Source organism: Ammospiza caudacuta, chromosome 34, assembly GCF_027887145.1.
Source record: "Ammospiza caudacuta isolate bAmmCau1 chromosome 34, bAmmCau1.pri, whole genome shotgun sequence".
NCBI lineage: Eukaryota > Metazoa > Chordata > Aves > Passeriformes > Passerellidae > Ammospiza > Ammospiza caudacuta.
In genome coordinates, this window is record NC_080626.1 from 4,381,139 (window position 1) to 4,388,213 (window position 7,075).

The 7,075-nt window shown below is 40.1% G+C and overlaps 1 long non-coding RNA gene across 2 annotated transcripts; it reads left to right on the forward strand.

Annotated features, from left to right (window-relative positions):
* Nucleotides 1-3,281: 3,281 nt before the first annotated feature.
* LOC131570431 (uncharacterized) lies at nt 3,282-6,822 on the forward strand. Of its 2 annotated transcripts, none has more exons than XR_009275878.1 (6): nt 3,282-3,499; nt 4,118-4,181; nt 4,872-4,947; nt 5,066-5,375; nt 5,716-5,833; nt 6,606-6,822. It is a non-coding gene; the product is annotated as an uncharacterized LOC131570431 (long non-coding RNA). The 2 variants fall into 2 exon arrangements; XR_009275877.1 differs by having other exon boundaries at nt 5,066-5,325.
* The last annotated feature ends 253 nt before the right edge of the window (nt 6,823-7,075 follow it).

Genomic DNA, 7,075 nt, shown 5'->3' on the forward strand with positions numbered 1-7,075 from the left:
ATGACAGAAATAAAATATCAATTCAGATATACAAATATATATACAAATACAAATCTCTATAAATATTTAATTTAAATAAATATGAGTAAAAGAAATATACAATACAGAAAATATATATCTATTATTCTATTAGAAGGTATTCTCTCTAATATATATAATATCTATGAATAAAATAAATAAAAATATCCATATAACTATCATTGTAATTTTGAAAAATAAATTTACTTCCTGCATTTTAAATCTGGTTCAAATAAAGGGGTGTCCTTGGTTTTTATTTGGTTAGAGGCAGGAGTTTTATTTTAAATAATATAAGTAATATAGAAATGTGGATCTTAAGATAGAAATATATAATAAATATATAAAGAGAAATTGCTAAAGTATGAATATAAATTTATTTATAAATATTTTAAGTAATATGATGAGTTGTAGAACAGAATATAAATAACATTATATGGGAATATAAATATAAAAATATGTAAATATAGTTTAAAAGAAAGGGAATGTTTTGGCTTTTATTTAAGTAGAGGCAGGGGTTTTATTTTGAATATTATAAGTGTTAGAGAAGTAAAAATCTTGACGCAGAAATATTTAATCAATGTATAAAAATATGTATAAAAATATATAAATAACTACTCGCATCAGATGAAATATAGAATGTAAATTTATTCATAACTTGACATTTGTAAAGATAAATGTATAAGTAAGCAATAGCCATTAATATACATTATTATAAATAGAAATAGGAATATAAAAATCAGACATAAGGATAAAACCTATTTAAATATTTTTTAAAAGAAAGGGTTGGGGTCTTTTTTATTATTGGGTTAGAGGCAGGGTTTTCATTTTAAATAATATGAATGTAGATATTATTATATATTTCTAAATGTTGAGATATAAAATCAAGATATAAATTTATATATATAAACACAAAATATAAGTAAATATAAATAATAGGAAGAGATGTAATGGAGAATACGAATAAGAGTATACATTAGTATACATTTTAAATGTAAAAGTGAATATGAACCTGGAAAATAGAATTTTAAAAAATATTTAAATACAGTTGAGAAGACTGAGGTTCTTTTTGGCTTTAATGTGGGTAGAGGCAGGGGTTTCATTTTAAATAATGTAAGCGTTACAGATGTAAAAATCCTAACACAGAAAGATATAATAAATATATAAAGATATGTGTAAAAGTATATAAAAATATAAGTAATAGGAACACATGTAACATAGAATATAAATTCATAAATAAATCGCTAAATATGAATGCAAAATCGATCATACATCAGTAAACATTTTAAATATAAATTTGAAAAATATTTTTTTAAAAAATTTAAATACAGTTGAAATGAAAGGGGGTTTTATTTGCCATGTATGGGGTAGAGGCAGGGGTTTTATTTTGAGTACTGTGAGTGTTACAGAAGTAAAAATCCTAACAGAAATATATACTTACTATGTAAAAATATGTATAAAAATATAAAAATAAATTTAAGTTTTAGGGATATATGCAATATGGAATAGAAATGTATTCATAAAAACTAATGTATAAATGGACAGTGTACTTTAATATACATTATTAAATAGAAATGTGAATATTAATATGAAAAAAATATTTTTAAAAATATTTAATTTTTTTTTTTTAAGAAATTGTTGGGGTTTTGTTTTGTTTTATCCTATTAGATTAGAGGCAGAAGTTTTTTTTTCCTCTTCCCGGTTGTTTTGGGGCATTTATTTCAGAGCAGTTTTCGGCGGGGATCGCCCCTGTTCTTTTTTGCCGCCTTCGCTGCCCGCAGCCCCGAGGCGCGCTGCGCCCCCGGCTGGGGCGGGCGGCAGTGCTGCCGCCTTGTGGGCAGAGCGCGGTACTGCAGCCCTGCGCCGAGAGGCCGCCACCTTGGGAGTGGCGCGTCGCGGATGTCGCGGACTTTTGGTTGACCTTCTCAACAGGGCGGCGAAAAGGGCGGGGAAGTGGAGGACCGGGGTGGGTGTCAGTGGACTGCCTGCATGGAATACCGACCCCGGCGCGGCCCCGGTGGTATTTTCTGTGGCGTTTCAAGTGTACCCGACACATGCTGTGGTCTCAGCGGCGCCGCGGGCGGGCGTATTTCGGCGGGTTTGTGACAGGCATGTGGGGAAACGCCTCGCTGTGCCGGGGTCCTCTCACGGGCGCCTTCCCGCCCTGAGGGAGCCGAGCCGGGCCGAATTGTTCCGAAGAGCCGAAGAGCCGAGTGTGGGCGAAAACAGCCGAGTTTCCCCGAAGAGCCGAGTGTGGGCGAAAACAGCCGAGTGGAGCCGAAGAGTCGAGTGTGGCCGAACACAGCCGACTTGAGACGAAGAGCCCAGTGCGGCCGAAAACAGCCGAGATGAGCCGAAGAGACGAGTGTGGCCGAGTGTAACAGATAGCCGAGTGTAGCCGGCATTGGCCGCATTTAGACAAAGAGCCGAATATGACCGACTTTAGCCCAACCGGGCCGAGTTCAGCCGAAGAGCCGGAAAAGCCGAATTTAGACGAAAAGCCGAACCGAAACGATTTTAGACCTAAGCCGAACCAAGCCTAATTTAGCCGAGTTTATTTAAACAGAACCGAACGACGCCGCATCGCTCTGCGCGCAGACGGTGCGCCGGTGCAGACGGCAGGGGCGGTGTATAAAGTGAGTATGAAATATCAACTATATATAAGAAGGAACAAAAAGCTCTGCGTCATGTGCAGCAGTAGAAAATTTCAGGCTCCCAGGGAATAAATAGTTTTCTTTCAATCATTATAGTTTTGGGGTTTTTTTTACTCCCAGGTAGCCTGAAAGTTACTACTGCTGCTTTTTTATTCTAAAGCTAGAAAGGCAAACCAAGATTAGAAATACAAGAAAAAGAAAGGGAAAGGGAAAAAAAAGGAAAAAAAAAAAAAAAAAAAAAAAAAAAAGAAAGGAAAGAAAGCAGGAGAGCAGAAGGGAAGGGAAAGGGGTGAAAAACAGAGTTAAAAAAAGAAAAAGAGTTGGAGGGAAAAAGAGAGGGCATCCGGGAGGAGCGGTGCTGCCTCAGGTCCTTCCCCGCCCTGGGGCGAAGGACCCGTTTGATGCCCGGGAGGGACTGCAGCTCCCGGTGGCGGGGGACGGAGCCGTGGCTGTCAGCACGAGACTACAATTCCCGGCAGGCCCTGCTGCCGGCGCGGCGTGTGACGCAACGGCTGACGCGGCACATGAGTGGCTGCCAGCCCGAGACTCCAACTCCCGGCAGGCCCTGCTGCCGGCGCGGCCTGTGACGTAGCGGCCGACGCTGCCCGGCATTTTTCTCTAAATCGGCAGTAAATACAGCTGAGTTAAATTAGCTTGGTTTTCTTCCTTCTTTTGTAACTGAACTGTTTTTATTAAAAATCCTATTTGAATATGTAGAAAAAGTGGGGATGTCCTGTAATATATCCTAGCTTTTCTTGTTTCCAGGGTGCTCAGAAAACATGCGTCCCTTAGAGTCCCACAGAAACGTTCTCAGTGCGCTCTCTATCAAGGTATGTATTTACAAATAAGTGATCCCTTTAGATATTTGCCTGTGTACCTTTTCCTGTAATTGAGAGCTTGCGTTCTGTGGGTTTTACGATAAACCTGTAAAACATGTAAGAATGGTTTTGCAAGTCTGAATCGTTGAAGGCAGCAGTAAGTGGATTTAGAGCCTGTTCTTGAGCAGACAAAGGGAAAAAGTGTGACTTTGATGCTGGACTTGTCATTTTTCATTTGACTTATCTTGAATGATTTAGGAATAGAGAGAACTAGAAAAAGAGAGAAATAGAATTGGTTATTGAGCCCTCCTCAAATGCTCACCATGATTCAGTGTAGAGCCAAAGGGAAGGGTGATGGAACAGAGCTCTGTGCTTTGGAAGGAAATAAATTTAAACCTGACCTCCACACAGAGTCTCACTAACTTCTGTTGTTTTAAAATACAAAATACGTTTAGGAAGTGTTGGAAGTTAGTGTTTTGGGAAAGAAACGGCAATTCCACAGAACATTCCATTGAACAGAGGCTCTGGGAACGATTCATGTTGTAACTGCTGTCACTGCAATCAGTTGGTGGCTCAGCCTTGAAATGTGCACTTGCCCTTCTATAAAGCACGGTTTTGTTTGCCTTTCAGTGCTATGAGTCTTGAGAAATTGGAGAAGAGCCCAAGAGAAATTTTTCATCCCTTGATATAAAAGGTAGGAAGTGACTTTTTTTGGTTTGGTTCTTTTTCTTTATTATTTTCTGGAAATAAAAGTAATTAAGTATAGGTACTACTGGTTTGTTTCTTCCAGTAGCAGGTGATAATAATAGTAGTAGTACTAGTAAAAATAATAATAGAAATAATAATAATAGTAATGTAATACTACTTAAACTGTCTTTATCCATTGGACTGGCCATTTCAAATCAAAACTTCTAAACAGAAATCAAACCATCATCCTCGTAGAATCTTTCACAGCAGCGGGCTAAAGATCCTGGTTTTGTTGACAGGATTTATTGGTTCTGGAAGAACAAGAGGGAAGTAGAAGCCTAACTACTTCTAGCTCACAGAGCCGTCCAGTGAACAGAGCTTTGTGTTTTGGTGGGCTTGTGATGACTTTGAAATCAATTGCTCATTCCAGTAAAAAAAATTCATGTTTTTTTGCACGTGACAGCAGAAATAACTGTAGGCACCAACTGAATAATAATAGATCACCAGTTTAAGTTGAAAATTCATGCCATACTATCAAAATTTAAAGGTAAATTATTATGTATTAGGTGATGGTATAAAGTGTATGTTCTAATGTGTAATGCAAAGATACATACGTACCTGAAAGTCCTTAGAGGAAACAAATTTTTATGTCTGCTGTTTGATTGTTTACCATACGATATTCGGTTTTATTTCCCAGGGATCAGTGAATTTTAACTTTGGAGTCCTCTGTGCTAAGGATGCTCAGCTTACAGGTGATGAAATGTTCAGTAATGGTGAGTTTTTCACCTTCTCTTTAATTGCTATGCTGATCTGAATAAGAAAAAAAACAAAAGCAAGAGGAAAAAAAAGGATGGTTTATTATTTTTTACGCTGTTTTGTTTGTTTCCTCAGTATTTGCTGCAGCTCTGCTTACCCAAGCTTTGGGTTCCTTCTGTCCCACTGGGAGTTGCCCAATTTGGTTGCATCTGGTGAAATTCCCCCTGAGACCTTACAGAACTAGCTCAAACTACGTGAGAGCCATTTGCAGTTCTCTCCAGACGCCTGGAGAATGGGCGACGTTTCTGAGGATCCGGCGAGCGTGCTTCTGTCCAAACTCAGTCTGTGAAATTCCTGGGGAAAACCCTTCTGTGTCCTGAAGGGTTCAAACTCTGGTGAGGATCCAGTTATCAGGTGCTCACCTGGACGGTTCCAGCTCCCAAAGGTAGCACTTGTACTCTTGCCCTGTAGTTTACATCTATTGTATTTTTGTTATTTTGCAAGATTTTTTGTCTTTGCAAAATATTGTGCGTTTCACTCTTTGGAACCTCTCAGATGGTTCTTTGGTGCAGCACCACCCCATGGGACACTTGGCTGCTGTCCTGAAGGGGTTGGTCGCTAGAATTGTAAATCCTGGAGAGTTTATAAGTCTTCTGTCCCCAGGGAGGTATCATGCTTTGTTTACTTTTGTTCTGTTGGTTAGGTGCTGCTTCTCGTTGCAAGTATGAATTTCAAACTGCCCTGTTCTTTTTTTAACTGTTTTCCTGGTTCTCTCCGTCCGGCAGGGAAAGACTCTCGTATCCTTGTCGTCGGGCTCGGTGCTGTCCAAGAAGATGCAGAGACTAAAAAAATCATAAGAAGCAAAATATGACTGCAGGGAAAAGAAGCTGGAGAGAACAGAAGGTGATATTGTTATCCTTACCCTGTATTAGAAACATCCGCTGTGCTTTGATGCTGGCAGCTGCCAGGGGCTTGTTAGCTCTTTGTAGGCAGGTGTAGGTGTTCACTTGTAGGTTTTTTCTCTGGACAAGGCAATTCAAACTTTGCTAAGCTTATATTTGCAGATTAGTCTCTAGCACAGTCCAGCATGACATTTTTGAATGTTGTAAAAATACCATGTTACTTGGAAATTGCTAATGAAGAGAAGCTTTAGGGGAAATTAAGATTTCAGGGTTGGAAGATGTGAGAAGAATTTTGAGGGGATGTTAGACTGAAGTAAAGCACACTTGAAGCTGGACTGGCACGCTGGCAGGTCCCCTATTAAACAGTGGTGCTGAGGTTAGCCTGGGGGTTGCCCATTGTTTCTGTAGAAATCAATGTTTCCTGGTCTTCAGAGGTAAGCTGCTTTGAAAAGCTGGAAGGTGCAGCATGCTGACAATCCCCGTGCTTTGGATTAAAAGTAGATTTCAGAAGGGTCCTAAGCTTCTGTCTTTTCCTAGAAGTCGATGTAGTCCTGTCAGGGAGTTTTTAATTCTGTGTTGCCATGTCATCGATCAGGGCCCTGTTGTACTAATCTTCATACAAGTACAAAACAAAAAATCAGACCCTGTCCCGACCACTTAGAGCCCAGAAGACGATTTCCTCGGGCTGCCAATTTTGTGCCATCAGTACTCACCACAGATGGGAGCTGGGGATTGTTGCAGCTGTTGGGAACAAACCGCTTCTCGTCACACAGAAATGGAATTGGGACGACGCCTCGGCCAGCCCCTCTCTGCCATCGTCTCCTGAATCTGCCACAGAGCAGTTCCAGTCCATTCGGGCACGTGTAATCCAGCTCCTGATGATCTGAGCGCACGGAGCAGCGCTCAGCTGCTTTGGGGGGCTCAGGGAAGGCAGAGTGTGCATTGTCATCTTCCTGAACCTACAGACGAATCCAAGTGAGAATCCACAGCATGGAAATCAGTCGCATATATGCTAAATAAAACTTGCAGATTTTTTTAAGAATTGTTGTTGTTTGTTCTTTGTTGTGCTTCACTGCTTAGAAAACCTCCCATTAAAATCAGTTCAAATCATCAATTGAACCTTTGTTTGCAGACCCTCAGTGAGCAGAATTTGTTGCAGACTCAGTGCACGCTGTGCTGGCCTCCTGGGAGTGTGAGGAGCTCATGTGTGCTACTTTTTGCTTTAGGACGCTCTAAGGTATTT